Below are 18130 nucleotides of genomic sequence, written 5' to 3'. Positions count from 1 at the left end.
ACTTAACTAACCTCAGGGCATCACACACATCCATGCCCGAGGCAGGATTCGAACCTGCGACCGTAGCAGCAGGGCGGTTCGGACTGAAGCGCCTAGAACTGCTCGGCTGTATGTCTGTAACTGAAATATTTGTTCAGGTTTTCGGGGATATGCAAAAGCAATATGTAAATATAAATGGAGGAAGGCACGTATTACCTTCCATGACAGATCTGAGCCTTCTTGGTTCGAACGAATAGTTTGACTGTAATTTTTTTGTCTTTAGAATATTTTGTTATTCATTATAAATTAAAAAGAAAAATATACATATTTGTTAATATTAATTGTTCTGTAGTACGACGGGTCAAGAGTATCCCAACAACATCGCATGGCTAAAGCATAAATAGTGCTCACGTGATACAATACTCTGTTGTGTCATTGAGGGAGGTGCAACAGTGATTTCGATACTGAATTCTCATTCAGCAGGATCACATGTCCGTTTGTCATGCTGATTTAAGTTTACCATGATTTACCTTTATCTTCTAGACGTTTCAGTTTACATGACCACAGCAGATATTTTGCACATACTTGGCTGAGTCATTAGTCGGCCCATAACTAACTATAATGAACACTGATCTTTCTTCATTACTACGACTGGTACTTTTGAGATATACATTGTTGCTGAATAAACAAAAACATAAACAATAATCATCTCACTAATTCTCGGAACACTGTGTAAGCAAAAATTTACGTTTTCAGCATTATTAGCAGTGATCGAAGAATGCTAAAGATCAAATGAACAAACTGCTCGAAGACTGAGAATGACTGAATAAATGTAGATGGACGCGGGGATTGGACACGAATAAACAGACTGACAATGGTGCTTACAGAATTAAAGAAAAAGAGGTTAACATAGTATATTTGCTGTGGTAATGGCGTCAAGCAATACACAAAAGACAAAGTATTAGGGGCTACGAAAGTGGCAGGGTTTCGTTAGAGATATGCTCAATGATGAAGCGCAAAAAGTAAGCTGAAAATGCGTGTCGTTGCAAGCATATTAAGTGTTAATGCTAAAGCAAAACGAATACTGCTCTCATCTTCCGATTCAACTGGTAGGAATACGGACTCGTTACCTCTGTTCGATCGAAATTGTTTATCCGTATTAGGGATGTCAGTTTAAATACTGGATGTACACTAAAAAGAATAATAAGTAGAAAAAGAATATTGCTGTGGGGGATTTAAAACCCCGACCGAAAGCAAAGCATCCGAAACTGCGTACTCTGTGTTGGTACTGGTCTACTTTCTGTGTGTGCAGCTGCTGTTAGTCCCCGTACTACGCACGCTAGTACAAGTTGCGAGCACGCGCTAAACGCGAACACAGCGGCGAGGAATTTGGTAGGTTATACGCGGTGTTTGAACGGCGCACCTTCGTCTCGTCGCACATAGAGTGACGTTCCCCATGTGGGTGGCTACTGTCAACCTTCACAGCGTCACATCCATTCTCTGATCTCTGCAGTACGGATCAACCCCTTTCCGTCAAGAGCTATCGAGGGAGGTATGGTGTTTCAAGTGCATAAAAAAATTCCCTCCATCAACAATACACTGAAGAACTATTTAATATATGTGGACGACGTTGATGGACAATAAAACAAATACTATACTTGGCATCAACCTGGAACTAAACACTATTTTCATAAAAATTACCTTGTAAGCGCAAAATAATCTCAGACGACAGCAATAAACAATAAAAACATTCAGTATCCAGATATACATATAAACCCAGCATTATCTATAGGCTATTAGGTAATGATTTCTGACACAAAGGAATCACCTCTCACGAAAACGTGGAAGCAACGGGAACATTCATACTCTCGACAATACGACAGCCGTGTTATTTAATGAACCAGAATGCAGTAGTTGTAAACTGATATGTAAAATAAACAAACAGAAAGCAAAAACCCGTTCAGTTGCTCAGAAATGACCTTATTGTACGGGAAGAAGAGACCATTGAAAACGAAACAAGAAGAGTTAACTGGATTAACGGCAAACACCGAAACATATAAATCTCAGGAGAGTAATTATTGTTCTGTAAAATATTTTGTTGAAAATCACAGTTACAATTGCTTTCGCAGATGTCAACCCCGGTTTTGGCTTTAGAAAACAGTTTAACTGTTATTTTAAGTGTCATGTTGAACGTGCATATCGCGTGACTGACAGGACAGACAGGCAACATAATGAACAAAACCTATTAGCTGCGGAACAATTAAATCTCGTAGATAGCTAGACAATGTATGTCGAAACTTGAAACCAATTTTATTACGCTATTGCAAGTACGTGATGAGCAACTAAATAATAGCAATGATCAATTCACTGACATTTATAAAAATTAAAGTAACACATGGTACGTTGTGAAACCGTACAAAACACTGGTTACTTTTCTTAACTGGATGTAAGTGAAAAATTTTTACAGAAAACAGAAAAGGGCGTTTCAGAACAGCGAATACAGAACAAAATGTAAGAACAAGGTATCATATAAATACAAAGTATATCACATTGCGTACAGGATTATAGAAAAAAAACAGTACATCATGAAGACAAAATGGAAACATTTGCACATACTTTTGGCACATGTCAACATACATCAATATAAAGTAGAAATCTGTGTCTTCTAGAGTACTATACAACATCTACAACATTTTGTGGTTTTCATTTATAATTATGAACTTGATGTTCCAAGCAGCGACGGAAAAGGGTCAGTTAGCATGTCAACATTTACTGCTCTTCAGAGCACTGTAGGAAACCCTGAGATAAGAAATTTGATATACTACGCTTGGGATCACAGAAGTCACGAAATGCCTTAAAACTGGGCTTTGGAAAACAGTTTTTATCAGCTGTTTAGAGTACCAATCACAGAGTTATTTCGCAACACTTTGTTTTCACATGAAAATCGGGGAAAAGAAATTGCGTATAGAAGATTAATGAAGAGTCCAAAACGTGGAACAGTCGAAATGTAAATAATAATACATGATACAGAATGCGAAAGAAAGCCTGTGACAGAATAGTGGGTAGCGTAGCCTTGAGCTAGTAAGTCGATGACTCTCAGCACTGGTCGGAGAGGAAGCTTTGCACTGTTTGCAGTACATAACGGAATTTTTCTTAAAAGCACACTGTCCGTGACAAAATTAGTATGAAGGACACAAGTTGATTTTTTTTACTATTTTGTAACGCGTCAGTTATTTTAATTGGTGTTTTATTTAAATCAATGTGTTGTGACAAAGCATCTCTGTTTTAATTATATAACAAGTTTGGATCTCTAAAAAATAACGTTTCTCCATGACTAAAATGTTACCAGACTGCTGATACTTTTAACATCCTGAATTACTTTATTTGTCCCCTGCAAGTCTGTCAAGGGTTAAATCCCTCATCTGTTGCACTCTATAGACTTAAACATTCCGGTGCACAAGGGGTTGGGTTGTTTTGGGGGAAGAGACCAAACAGCTAGGTCATCGGTCTCATTGGATTAGGTAAGGACGGGGAAGGAAGTCTGCCGTGCCCATTCAAAGGAAACATCCCGGCATTTGCATGGAGCGATTTAGGGAAATCGCGGAAAACCAAAATCAGGACGGCCGGACGAGGGATTGAACTGTCGTCCTCCAGAATCCGAGTCCAGTGTGCTAACCACTGCGCCACCTCGCTCTGTGGTGCACAAGGTATATAGAAATAATGGAAAGTTCAAATGGTGCAAATGGCTCTGAGCACTATGGGACTTAACTACTGAGGTCATCAGTCCCCTAGAACTTAGAACTACTTAAACCTAACTAATCTAAGGACATCACACACATCCATGCCCGAGGCAGGATTCGAACCTGCGACCGTAGCGGTCACGCGGTTCCAAACTGAAGCGCTTAGAACCGCACGGCCACACCGGCCAGCAATAATGGAAAGGCAAACACCGCTATTAAGAGGTAAAAGTCGTAACAACTTACAGGTTATGAAAGATGGATCATAAACTGAGGTGACAACATAATTGCGACAGTGTTACCTATGCTGGATTTTGTGCGTGTACTGACCTCTCGATTATGTCCATTAATGTGTGATGGGATTCATCTCTGGCGACCTGGGTGGACATATCACTCTACCGAACTGTCCACAACGTTCTTCAAACCAACTGCGAACAATCGTGGCACGATGACGTAGCGCATTGCCACCCATAAAAATGAAGGCCATGAATTGCTACAAATGGTCTCCAAGTAGTCAGATAACCATTTCCAGCCAATGATCGGTTCAGCTGGACCAGAGGACCCAATCCATTCCATGTAAACACAGTACACCCCATTATAGAGCAACAACCAGCTTGCACAGTGCATTATTAACAACCTGGGTCCATGGCTTCATGGCGTCTGCATCACATTCTAACCCTACCTTCAGTTCTTACCAACTGAAACCGGGACTCTTGTGACGAGTCCATGGCAGTGCAGTCATCTAGGGCCCAACCGATACGCTCACGAGCCCCAAAGAGGCACTGCAGGTGATGTCGTGCTATTACCGAAGCCACTAGAGTCGGTCGTCTACTGCCATATCCCATTAACGCCCTATTTCGCCGCACTGTCTAACGGATACGTTCGTCGTACGTCCCACATTGATATCTGCGATTAATTCGGGCAGTGTTACTTGTCTATTACCCTTACAACTCTACGCAAATGCCGCTGCTCTCAGTCTTTCAAGTGGAGGCTGTCAGCCACTTCGTTGCCCGTGGTGAGAGGTAATCCCTTAAATTTGGTCTTCTCGGCACACTGTTGACTCTGTGGATCTCGGAACACTGAATTCCCTAGCGATGTTCGAAATGGGATGTCCCACGCGCCTAGCTCGAATTACTATTCTGTGTTCGAAGCTGTTAAATCCCCGCCGTGCGGCCATAATCACCTCGGAAATCTTTTCACGTGGATCACCTGAGTACAAATGACAGCTCCGCCAATGCACTGGCCATTTATACCCTGTGTCCGCGACACTACCGCCACACGCACACACGCTCACACACACACATATATATATATATATATATATATACTGCTATTCCATGACCTCTGTCGTCTCAGTGTCTTCGAAATTTGGAGGTGGATTTCTCAGACTACAACAAGGAAAAGAACCCATAGAAACACAGCTCGAAAATGTTTCGGTTTTGAGCTGTTAATGAAAGAATATATCACATAGCTCTCAACTCAGAAACTTATAACAAGGGTTCAAAATGTTCTCCTTTAGCGTACACACACACACGTACTCATTGGATCATGGACTTTCACTCCCTTTGAAGCGTCTTTGACGGTTCCGAATGCTTGTCGAGATTTTTATCACACTTTGACGAAGGGCCACTGCATTAGGAATGTCAACTGCAGAAACCAGTTGTCTTAAATGGCTCTCGCAGACTACAATCCGAAGGAACCAGGTCGAGGAAAAGTGCAGATTGCGATGCTCCCCTACCTATCCATGAGGCATGACTGAATTATGCATGGGTCCCATCAAGCACAAACCCGTTACTACTACTTATTTGCGGAGACATATACTGTGGTATATCTAACCCATGTACACAGAATCTTTGGGATGTCTGGTAGAATATGGACACCGAACAGTGATCTACAATTCCAGTCCAAGTAATCCTATACCGTTACTGAGATCTGCCTCGACTAGTACCAAGCAGATTTCCAGCCACCCACAGATATTGCTAGAGTACGTGCGTGGTGACATACTGAAGACTGGTATGAGTTTCAGACTCGACAACGTCGTAAAACGTTTATTCATTAACGCATTACAAACGAATAATTTGGAAAATAAGTTTATGTTGACTTTTACTTTCTTTTGGTGTAAGTAATCGATGTCAGGACATTTTGAAAGTGTTCTGAAAGCCTAGGATACTAAAATACGCGAAGAGAGGACAGGAATACCAGACTTTTTGACACGCCCTAACTTGACCTTGACGAGGACAATGCCGAGACTTCGTTTCTGGAATGTTACGAGCAGTTATAAAAGCCGCAAGTACCAAGTTTTTCCTTATACGGATGGCCAGAAATTAACAACTCAGTGCTACCTAATTCGCATTTACATTCAGATGCAGTTAGAGGCCAGAACACATAAAATTTGAAGCATACTGCTTCGCCTTCAGAATCTTCAAATATCTCTGGGAAAAAAGACAACAACAATCAGAATTCAAGAAGCCAGAAAAGGTTTGACATAAAAACAACATAAGAAAAAAAGTAGTAACTAAAAAAGAATGTTTTGGAGCGAGAACTTCAAACATACAAGGTTTCCAAGAGAGGAAGAAAAAAGTAAACACCGAGGTGGCCTTAAACACGAGGATAGTGTTATCATTTCATAGACACAACGCTACGTCCGTGCAGCGAAAGAGAAAATATTGTAACAGTATTTCAACTGGTTGAGCCTGGCAAGCATTCTTGGCCATGCTATACGCGTTACTAAATACTACCTGCTTTTAAATCTTGTTAGGTATTTTCATATTAGCACATTACGTGCGTAATGTGACACACCTAGTAAGGTTGTGTGTGCGTGCTATAGATACGTGGATTTTACCTACCTTTAAATTATTTACATTTATGAGTTTTTTTTACCCTGTTACACTTGTGTTTTTAAGGTTTTGTTTACCGCGACTCGACAAGTTTCGATTAGGTGTGCAGTTCTTGTATTTACGTATGTTGGTATCACCTACTTTTAATCTGCATTCATGGTTTTAGTTATATTAATGATTTTACATTACTACACCTGCTTTGATTACATGTGTCTATTGTGCATACACATATGATAAGCCATATGGTACCAACTGCATATACTAATGTGTCTGTACTTCCAAGCTCATGCATTCTGTGTGTTTACGCACTTGTCTCATTTCAGCGCTGATTTCGTACAACAATGTTGGCTACACGAGTAATTCGTTTTGCGTATCTTGTGGATGAAGTTTTTATGTAAGTGGAATGCGTTTCTGAGCTTGCCACATGGTTCGTGTTCACATGCTGTTTGGAAACGCCAAGAAAAACAAACACCGAAGTACTGGGACGAATAGGAAGATCGAGGACTTTGAAAAGTAGATTACCAGAGAATGGTTAAAAATACAATGGACACCAAGAATAAGTAACACCGAATACATACAGAGCGAGAAATGCTAACAACGTTTAAAAGAAGATAAACTGCATATCTGCGAATATATCGTGGAATACCAAGTACAGTTCATCCCGAAAGTAATGGTTAATATTCAGTAATATTCTAGTAAATATGGGCTCTGAAGTGCATACCTTAAGAACTATGGCCGGCCGGAGTGGCCGTGCGGTTCTAGGCGCTACAGTCTGGAAGCGAACGACCGCTACGGCGCAGGTTCGAATCCTGCCTCGGGCATGGATGTGTGTGAAGTCCTCAGGTTAGTTAGGTTTAATTAGTTCTAAGTTCTAGGCGACTGATGACTTCAGAAGTTAAGTGGCTTAGAGCTCAGAGCCATTTGAACTGTGAGCACTTCATCTTCGCTACTGTGAAACAAATCTATTGTACTGAAAGCATTGTGAGAGGTGGTAGTCTGGACCAAAACAAGAAAAAAAAATCATTAAACATGGGCTGTAAAGGCATGCCTTAAGAGTTAAGATCACTTGTTCACTAGAAAAGATTTGTTTCACAACATCGTTCAAATGGCTCTGAGCACTATGCGACTTAACTTCTGAGGTCATCAGTCGCCTAGAACTTAGAACTAATTAAACCTAACCAACCTAAGGACTTCACACACATCCATGCCCGAGGCAGGATTCGAACCTGCGACCGTAGCCACACCATCGTTGCTGGAGATTTGTTTCACCGCATCGATGCTGAAGATGAGCTCACAGCTTGTAAGTTATGCATTTTAGACCCTGTGTTTACCAGACATTTTTGCTTAGAATGGTCGTTCCTGTCATATTCCTCCTGGGACACCCTGTATGTTAAAAACCTGTGTATACAGTTCATCTTTTTATTCTCTTAATTGTGTTTGTGTTATATTTTGTCTGAAGAGTGGAGTATTGTTCCCCTGAATCCCACCTTCGCTCGCATGGGAAAAAGGAATGAAATACAAGAAAGAAAAAACGAAATACATACACACTGCTGGAAACTACATTACATCATATCACTTCTTTACGTCATTGAGTGAGGTTGAACATCCCTCCTAAATACTATTTATGTTCTCAATTTTAACTTTCCGTTACTTTATTTTTCATGCCAGCAAATTTTATTTGGCGACAATGTTAGGCTTCAGTATGCTTGAAAATGACAAAAATGTCAAAACTGCAATCGCATAAATATTTTTAACAGGCATAATCTGAATGGCTAAATTTAATATTGTATCGTTGTTACAGAAGACAATAGCGCAGTCAAAACCCGTATCTTTGCCCGAAGCAGGACTCGAGCCCACAAGCTATGCTACTTGAGGCAACAATGATACCCCGAGACAACTAATGCCCTCTTCGAACACGTTGAGCAGGTCGCGACAGATGTTTCCGAAATTGTCGGCAGTTCTCGACGGGCAGTGAGGGAAGGAGGAGTGGATCCGACTGCGCGGCCGAGGCGCCTCACTTGAGACGGAGCGGCGCCGGCGGCAAGCGAGTACCTGTTGCGGTGGTCCTGCTGCGTCGCGATGCGGCGTGACGTGGCGCGGTGGGTCGTGTCGTGTCGTGTCGTGCGGGCCTGCGGCAGTGTTCGCGGCGCGGGTTGGCGCAGGACTGCGGCCAGGCCGCGCACGCCGGCGGTTTTACTGCGCACGCCTCGCCTCGCCGCGACCTCGCCGCTCTGCCGCCACACTCACCGCGCGCTCCTCTCGCCGCAAGAAGACCGCCGCGGCCGCAGCAGACCACTCTGCGACCAGTGCAACTGTACATAACGTCGTCGTTGTTGCTGCTACGTCAGGGCGCAACACAGACTAGAGTCCTGCATGACCGAGTAAGCGAGCACAATATACGAGATGGGGCGAGCACACCCTAACTGGATGGGCTGCCCGCACTAGTCCTAGTGACCGGGCATAGAAGCCGTGACCGAATACGTAGCACGTAACTTCAAACACATTACACGTGATGATATCCGTGTGAGACTGCAGCCAGTATGGGTTTCTCATTTGTGGTTGAAACGTCCCCTTTTGAACAATTATACATGACTTTCAAAAATCCCTACAAAAGAATAGCCCTGACTAACATTAACCTATACGTTTCAAAAATCACTTACCTCACAAAAATCTTCGTTACTCGAACTACTGCAATACAAAAAATGGTTCAAATGGCTCTGAGCACTATGGGACTTAACAGCTGTGGTCATCAGTCCCCTAGAATTTAGAACTACTTAAACCTAAATAACCTACGGACATCACACACATCCATGCCCGAGGCAGGATTCGAACCTGCGACCGTAGCAGTCGCGCGGTTCCGGACTGCGCGCCTAGAACCGCGAGACTACTGCAATACAGCGCGCGCTACTACTGCCAGCTAAATAAAAGATTCAAACTACTGAAGGCACAAACTACTGATAGGCACAGTTCTCAAAAGAAAGATTTTGATAGAGAACAATGTATTTACCTTAATATTGTTCAAAAGTCATATTATATATATATATATATCAGTTCATGACATCCAGTCTTACAGATTTACTCTTTCTTAATGAGACACGTCCAGATCGTCCGCTCTCAAAATTCCGCCATATCTCTCCCCACATCCACCACTGCTGGCGGCTCACCTCCAACTGCGCAACGCTACGCGCTGTTAACAGCCAACTGCCCAACGCTACAATAGCCAACAACAATGCAAACCAGCCACAGACTGCACACAACACAGCCAGTGATTTTCATACAGAGCGCTACGTGGCGTTACCAATAAGAAAACCTAAACAGCCTACTTACATGATGTGTCTCTCTCTGAAATCGTGCAACACGAGGAAGCCAGTGCAGTGAGACGTAAGATTGAAACCAATGTTTACACATTGAAGAAACGGGAAGGTCTAAAAAAAACAAGTATGACGTACATTTCTGTTGGTTGAAGACGAAAACAGTGCGCCCGCAGCTCGTGGTCGTGTGGTAGCGTTCTCGCTTCCCACGCCCGGGTTCCCCGGTTCGATTCCCGGCGGGGTCAGGGATTTTCCCTGCCTCGTGATGCCTGGGTGTTGTGTGATGTCCTTAGGTTAGGTTAGGTTTAACTAGTTCTAAGTTCTAGGGGACTGATGACCATAGATGTTAAGTCCCATAGTGCTCAGAGCCATTTGAACCATTTTGAAAACAGTGCGTCTACTGCGTACGTATCGCGGATAAAGTGCTCCACATTATTGTGTTTCCAGTCGGGAACGACTCATTTAAAGAAACACAGTTGCAAGAAGCCTCACAAAGGGATACTTCAGGGATACCGGCAGTAATAAAAAATAGTATAACAGCAAAGTGTGTTGCAATGTGTGATAAAGATATGTGACCTTTTAATGTTGTTTCCGGTGAAGGTTTCAGAGAACTAGGTCAATAATTAATAGATCTAGACGCGCATTATGGAAAGTTCACGTGGCAGATGTCATGCCACATCCCTCTACTATAAGCAGACATGTCAAAGACCAAGCTGATGCATACGAAACAGCATAGTGCCTTCTGTTATTGCGGAAGTTATTAATAAAACATGTGCTGCGACAGTTGATATGTGGATTGATTCGCATAATCAGGTGCACTATTTGACGCTTACAACACATTACATTAACACAGATTGGTCTCTTGTGAACAATGTTTTATTTACAACAACAAAAAATGGTTCAAATGGCTCTGAGCACTATGGGACTTAACTACTGAGGTCATCAGTCCCCTAGAACTTAGAACTACTTAAACCTAACTAACCTAAGGACATCACACACGTCCATGCTCGAGGCAGGATTCGAACCTGCGACCGTAGCGGTCACGCGGTTCCAAACTAAAGCGCTTAGAACCGCACGGCCACACCGGCCGGCTACAACAAAATTCCCGGACGTAAAGAAGAGCGGAGTAAATATTATGAAAGAAATTGAAGAGAGGGAGCCTGAATGGGACATTTCGCCGCACATGTAGCACAGTTTTGTTTTTGTTTCCGACCAGAGTGCCAATGTAATAAAGGCTTTGCAAAATCACGAAACGATACCTTGTGCTGCTCATTGTATAAACACAGCACTTAGCCATACTTTCGATGAAGATAACTTCTTGTTGAATCATGCACCGAATATCGCATCAGCATTAAATACTGCAAAATGCATTGTAAGGTACATTAAGAAAAGTGGTATCTGCTCGTCTTTGAAATCATCGTTGAAACAAGAGGTCTGCACACACTGGAACAGCTTGCACGCCGGCTGGGGTGGCCGAGCTGTTTTAGGCGCTACAGTCTGGAACCGCGCGACCGCTTCGGTCGCAGGTTCGAATCCTGCCTCGGGCATGAACGTGTGTGATGTCCTTAGGTTAGTTAGGTTTAAGTAGTTCTAAGTTCTAGGGGACTGATGACCTGAGCAGTTAAGTCCCATAGCGCTCAGAGCCATTTTTGAAGCCGGCATGTTACTAACAAATCGCCGCAGCCAATTAAATCCGCAACGCGTTAGTGATTTACTGCTGATCATCAATAGCTATAATTTTGTTTCTGTTGCAGACAAGTGAAAAGTATGACAAGTTACGTCTGTAAATACTGAATGTTCTTTGTATGCTTTCTTTATGAAGATGGTTGTCTTCTAGATTTCAGGGACAGCACTTATTTAATGTTTCCTATAATGAAAGGACACATATATCTTCTGTTTGGAAATGAGACTCGTCTTCTATCCGCGATTGTATTGAAATATCATTTTACTTTCAGGTGCTTTATGAATTTAGTTGTGTCACGTACCAGTTCTTGGAAACATTACATTTGTTTTAAAAGAGACAAAATACATTGTGTGTGTGTGTGTGTGTGTGTGTGTGTGTGTGTGTGTGTGAGAGAGAGAGAGAGAGAGAGAGAGAGACAGATAGACAGATAGACAGAGAGAGAGAGAGAGAAAGGCGTTGTATTTGTACAGTACAGTACAGTGCAGCGAGCCGGGGCGAGGCGAGGTGAGACGTCAGCGGTGACTGGCCATGCTGGGTTATCCGCGTGTCCGGAATCCGCACATCAGACATGGGGCGAGCAGGTGGCCGAACCGAGTCGTGTGGGGCCGGACACGAGCGGCTCTGTCCCCCCGTCAACAGGCGAGCCGTGACCGGTCAAACATTGGGCGTTGCAGCACTCTAACACAGACGTCAGCAGCGTGCGAACGACATCAGTATAAAAATTACAGAATTAAAAGCAATGGCGTGTCACCGAACTATGTGAAAGCTGTCAGACTCCTCTACCAATGTTGTACGGCAATGGTTAAAGTGAGAAATCAACTATCTCAAGAGTTTCGGGTGACAAAGGGACTATGCCAGGGATGCACACTTGCTCCTACACTCTCTAAGATCTACCTAGAGGAAGCGCTAAAATCACGGAAAAGGAAATGCGGAGGAATGGGTGTCCCTATAGACTCGATGGTGAGTGTTCATCGGAGGTGAGGGTATCGTCTGGAGTGCCCCAGGGAAGTGTGGTAGGTCCGCTGTTGTTTTCTATCTACATAAATGATCTTTTGGATAGGGTGGATAGCAACGTGCGGCTGTTTACTGATGATGCTGTGTAAGGTGTCAGGCAAATCCAACACCTTCCATGAAAACCCTGACATGATAGCAAATCCGGCAGTGTGTCAAATAGCTCCAAATAAATTCTGGCATTAAATTAACCAAAGTAATACCATCAACGAGTGAGCAAATGGAATATCACAGACTAACACAAGAACGCCTAAATGCATGTCACACCTTCCCACCGTGAAACAGACGCAGTTCCGAGGGGAGAAACGAGAACAGCAGCCGAGAGCAGAATCGTGTAGGCTAGGAGGCCCTACGATAAGGGACGGACACCCACGTAGTCAGCATACCGCCAAAACCACCCCTAGGCCCATGTTAAAAGATAGAGTCTTCCAGAAGAACAGTATAGATCTTACGATAACACTAAAAGGGCCACACCAGCTGCAAGTTTTAGCGTGAGACTTTTTCGCGTCTCTGTTACGTTGCAAACGTTAAAGACATTGCCCCACCACGGAAAGTATAACGTTTCTCATTGGATAGACAAATTTTTGTAGGTGGAACTTAAGGTTAACGTTGAGACCCTGATTGGTCAGTTGTAAACACAACCAGATAGCGTTTTTTTAAACCAACTTCGGTAAATTGTAGTAAGGAGAAGTTAGGAGAGAGTTGCTTCCGAGATGGCAAGGTGTGGAGCTGTGCCGCCCGCTGCCCCCTGACGTTGCCTAAACACCGACAAGGTAATGAACGCACACGATGCCGCATTTTTGAGCGCATAAGGCTTCACTCAAAACTGCAGAAGTCTCATCTGTTACATCCCCTTTTTACGTAATACTAGTGTCGATCGTCAATTAAATCTCATGGTGTTCACATTTGCTACTTGAAGCAAAAATATGAAACGCGATGATTTTTCTGTTATATAATTATTGAGAAGCCACATCAGCCACTGTAATTTACAACAAGTTAGATAAGTAATTAGAGATAATTGAGGGTCACTGTAGACCATTTTGATAGTTTTCTCTTTTATGAAACTTAACTTAAATCTAGATTATAGATGTAATATGGCATAGGTCATCCTTCGATCCATTGTAGAACTGGGAAACCTATTCAGGGAATATTCGTTCACATTTTTGTTGAACGCAGTTGGTTTTTATCATCCTGTATTAAAATAATTCGTTTTATCAATAGTGCAATTTATAAACAATGTTTTGTGAGTAGAATAAAATTTCCAGTGGTAAACTTAACTGCTTTTTCGACGTTATTTTACCAGCTAACTAAAAAAAGGAAAGCCTTGAACCCCTTCCACTAAATTTAGTTAGTATTAAGATTCTTTTACAGGGAGTGCAGTGGAGCTGATGCTGAAATCATTAAGTATTTGATTATATCATCGCTAGTCTCACTGAACTCTTCTGAACTCTACATGTCATGTGTGGTGTGGCGTCTCCTTACCAGCAACAGGTCCCAGGTTCAAACTAGTCAATTCCCTAAAAAATACGCTCAGAGCGTCGTTGCGCGAAATTTGTAGGAAGACACGACTTAGAACAAACAGACGCCACGCAGAATGTTAGAGCTGTGGTGTACGGGAAGGTGTCGTCGTTGAGTGACTGTAGAAGGATACAAGATGACTTGGACAGGATTTGTAATTGGTGTAAGAATGACAGATAACTCTAAATATAGATAAATGTAAATTAATGCAGATGAATAGGAAAAAGAATCCTGTAATCTTTGAATACTCCACTAGTAGTGTAGCGCTTGACACAGTCACGTCGATTAAATATTTGGGCGTAACATTGCAGAGCGATATGAAGTGGGACAAGCATGTAATGGCAGTTGTGGGGAAGGCGGATAGTCGTCTTCGGTTCATTGGTAGAATTTTGGGAAGATGTGGTTCATCTGTAAAGGAGACCGCTTATAAAACACTAATACGACCTATTCTTGAGTACTGCTCGAACGTTTGGGATCCCTATCAGGTCGGATTGAGGGAGGACATAGAAGCAATTCAGAGGCAGGCCGCTAGATTTGTTACTGGTAGGTTTGATCATTACACGAGTGTTACGGAAATGCTTCAGGAACTCGGGTGGGAGTCACTAGAGGAGAGAAGGCGTTCTTTTCTTGAACCGCTGCTGAGGAAATTTAGAGAACCAGCATTTTAGGCTGACTGCAGTACAATTTTACTGCCGCCAACTTACATTTCGCGGAAAGACCACAAAGATAAGATAAAAGAGATTAGGGCTCGTACAGAGGCATATAGGCAGTCATTTTTCCCTCATTCTGTTTTGGAGTGGAACAGGGAGAGAAGATGCTAGTTGTGGTACGAGGTACCCTCCGCCAAGCACCGTATGGTGGATTGCGGAGTATGCATGTAGATGTAGATGTAGACGAGATCTTGTTCACTCTATTTTTTGCTGACGACCAACTGTTAGTAGCTGCTGATGAGGAAGATGCCAATTACATGCTCCGCAAATTAAAAGAGAATATGAAAAATGGGGTCTTGTCATAAACGTATCTAAAACAGAATATCTGAAAGTGGGAGAAGACACTGTTAAAGATTTACAGCTCGGTTCTGATACTGTTAAAGGGTGTGCCGGCCGGTGTGGCCAAGCGGTTCTAGGCGCTTCAGTCTGTAACCGCGCGACCGCTACGGTCGCAGGTTCGAATCCTGCCTCGGGCATGGATGTGTGTGCTGTTCTTAGGTTAGTTAGGTTTAAGTAGTTCTCAGTTCTAGGGGACTGATGACCTCAGAATTTAAGTCCCCTTAGTGCTTAGAGCCATTTGTTAAAGGGTGTCAAAATTTTAAGTATTTGGGAGTCGTCCAATGGTAGAAGTACGAATGATGTAAACAATAAAATAGGCCAGGGCAAGCGAGCCATAAAACAACTAAATGGTATTCTCTGAAAAAAAAAAACATAACGCGCAGAGCAAAACATACCATCTGCCACACAATTATTGAAAGTATCACAACATATGGTGCAGAGTTGTGGGAACTCAGAGGCAGAAAGATCGCCTGCTGGCTGTCGAGATGGATTTCTGGACGCGGAGTTGTGGATACTCCAGACTTGACCATATTAGAAATGATAGGATCAGAGAGGTTATGAATGTCAAAAGCATAATCCTAGACTACATAGAAAGGAAGCGCCTACTCTAGTATGGTCACCTACAGCGTATGCCAGACACAAGATGTCTAAAACGGGTATGACAATGGACTCCACATCAAAGAAGAAAGCGCGGTAGACCTGCGAGATGTTGGAAAGACGACGTCAACGAAGTAATGGCTGCGAGAGATCTTAATGAAGGAGTCTGGAATGACCGTGAACGATGGAGATTGGGATGCGAGAGGCGGCGGCAGCCGTAGAAACCTCGCTCATATATATAAAAGCAATAAAATCAGTAATAGAATGGAGGTACTTGAAGGACGCATTGCTACAAAAATAATGGTGCAATACCAACTACAAATGCATGGAAAAAGGAGAAGTAATGAGAAGATCTACATAAATACAAGAGAAAATATTAGAAGTAACGGCTAAAAGAGCCCCCCCCTCTTATGAGTCCTCCGTCGGCTCCTTCCTCCCCTCCCCCCCCCCCCCACTTCGTTTTTCCACTCCTCCCCCCCTTTTCTTTCCCATCATCTGTCCAGGTTCCCCCCGTCTGCCCTCGGCTGTGGTGTGTCATATTTGTGTCAACTTTTTAGTGCAGTGTTCAAGTGAGTGTTCAGTGTTGTGCGTCTATCCAAAGTGTTGCGAACAGAAATCATGCTGTCGCTGGGTGTGATTTTTATATCTCTTGCGGAAAGAAACCAGACTGTCGCCGTGTTTTTTAATTGTCTTTCTATTATTTTACCTGTCTGCTTCCTGTGTATTTTATTAGCATCACTTCCCCTTTGTTTTACGTTTTAAATTCCACAATTTTCTGCCATTTTACCATTTAAGTCACCTATTTTATCGCCTGCTTTTATTATTTATTACCTTCATTTTTTAAAACAAATTCTGTAGGCTGAAGAGCGGCGTACTAAGCTGCTGCCAGCCCGCCCCCCTTCGGGGGGGAATCGAAACTCAATAAAACCAAAAAAAAGGGCTAAAATAAGGGGCTAAATGAATGAGAACAGGCTAACGAAACAAGTAGTCCTGTATTTCTGTAATAAATCAACATGAGCATGGATTACACAAATAAGGAAAGTACTAGAAAAAAAACAAAATCAGGAAAGGAATAAAATGCCGAATTTAGAAGGCTTTCAATGCAGAAGAAATAAGAAACCGAGAACAACATAAACAGAAGATGGGAAAAGACAGCAAGGGGAGACGATGAAGGCGTACTGTAAAATAGGAGACGATAACAAGGAAAGAAAAGGAGCTGGCGTAGTTACGTGACCCTAGCTGGTCAATACGAAGATAAAAAAAATCTGTGAAAAGAGGAATTGTAAGGAAAATACATTATCTGATCAAAAGTACCCGGTCGATCCTATGAAATGCAGAGTTGATCACTAGATGAAACGAGAGCCAGGTCCACCAGTATAAAAGGAGCCGGTGACTACTGTGTTGTAGTAGAGAAGCGGAACAGCAGCGTGGATGGTCAGGAGAGCAGAGACTTCCAACGTGGATATCACTTGCGTAAGAAATCCAGCAGGGACATTTCAACCCTTTTGTCAGCTGCCAGCGTCAACTGTTGGTGATGTGACTGTCAAGTCGAAACGCGAAGGAAGAACCACAGCCAAACTACTAAATGAAAATCTTAAATATTTTTTTAAATATTATTTATTGTGCAGAAGTGGTACAAAGCTGCATCACTTTTCAACATAATCTCCCCCACGCTCAATGCAAATCCCCCAGCTCTTAAAAATTGCATAAATTCCTTAAGAAAAAAAAAAGCTTAAAATGTAGTCCGCGCAACCACTCATGCAGCGCGTGGCGTACCTCTTCATCAGAACGGAACTTCTTTCCACCCATTGCGTCTTTGAGTGGTCCAAACATATGGAAATCACTTGGGGCAAGGTCTGGTGAGTATGGTGGATGAGGAAGACACTCAAAATGCAGGTCTGTGATTGTTGCAGCTCTTGTACAGGCAGTGTGCGGCCTTGCATTGTCATGTTGCAAAAGAACACCTGCTGACAGCAATCCACGTCGCTTTGATTTGATTGCAGGTCGCAGATGATCTTTTTTAGGAGATCTGTGTATGATGCACTGGTGACAGCGGTCCCTCTAGGCATGTAATGCTCCGAAATGACGCCATTTTCGTCCCAAAAGAGAGTCAGCATAACCTTCCCTGCTGATGGTTCTGTTCGAAACTTCTTTGGTTTTGGTGATGAGGAATGGTGTCATTCCTTGCTCGCTCTCTTCGATTCCGGTTGGTGGAAGTGAACCCAGGTTTCGTCGCCAGTAACGATTCTTGCAAGGAAGCCATCACTTTCTCTTTCAAAGAGCCGAAGAAGTCCTTTACAAGCAGCAACACGTCGTTCTCTCATTCCAGGAGTCAGCTGCCGTGGCACCCAACTTGCAGACACCTTGTGAAACGGGAGCACATCATTAACAATGTGGTGTGCTGACC

General features: G+C 43.0%; 1 protein-coding gene across 1 annotated transcript in view; it reads right to left on the bottom strand.

Moving 5' to 3' along the window:
* LOC126174905 (hexokinase-1-like) overlaps positions 1–8725 on the bottom strand; it is a 272384-nt gene extending 263659 nt beyond the window's left edge. The window contains exon 1 of the mRNA XM_049921343.1: positions 8606–8725. The gene's annotated coding sequence lies outside the window, so the exon portion shown is untranslated. The remainder of the gene's footprint in view (positions 1–8605) is intronic.
* Positions 8726–18130: the final 9405 nt, after the last annotated feature.

Source organism: Schistocerca cancellata, chromosome 1 (assembly GCF_023864275.1).
Source record: "Schistocerca cancellata isolate TAMUIC-IGC-003103 chromosome 1, iqSchCanc2.1, whole genome shotgun sequence".
Classification (NCBI taxonomy): Eukaryota; Metazoa; Arthropoda; class Insecta; order Orthoptera; family Acrididae; genus Schistocerca; species Schistocerca cancellata.
The sequence above is the reverse complement of the archived record's forward strand: the minus strand, read 5'-3'. Positions and strand labels throughout refer to the sequence as shown.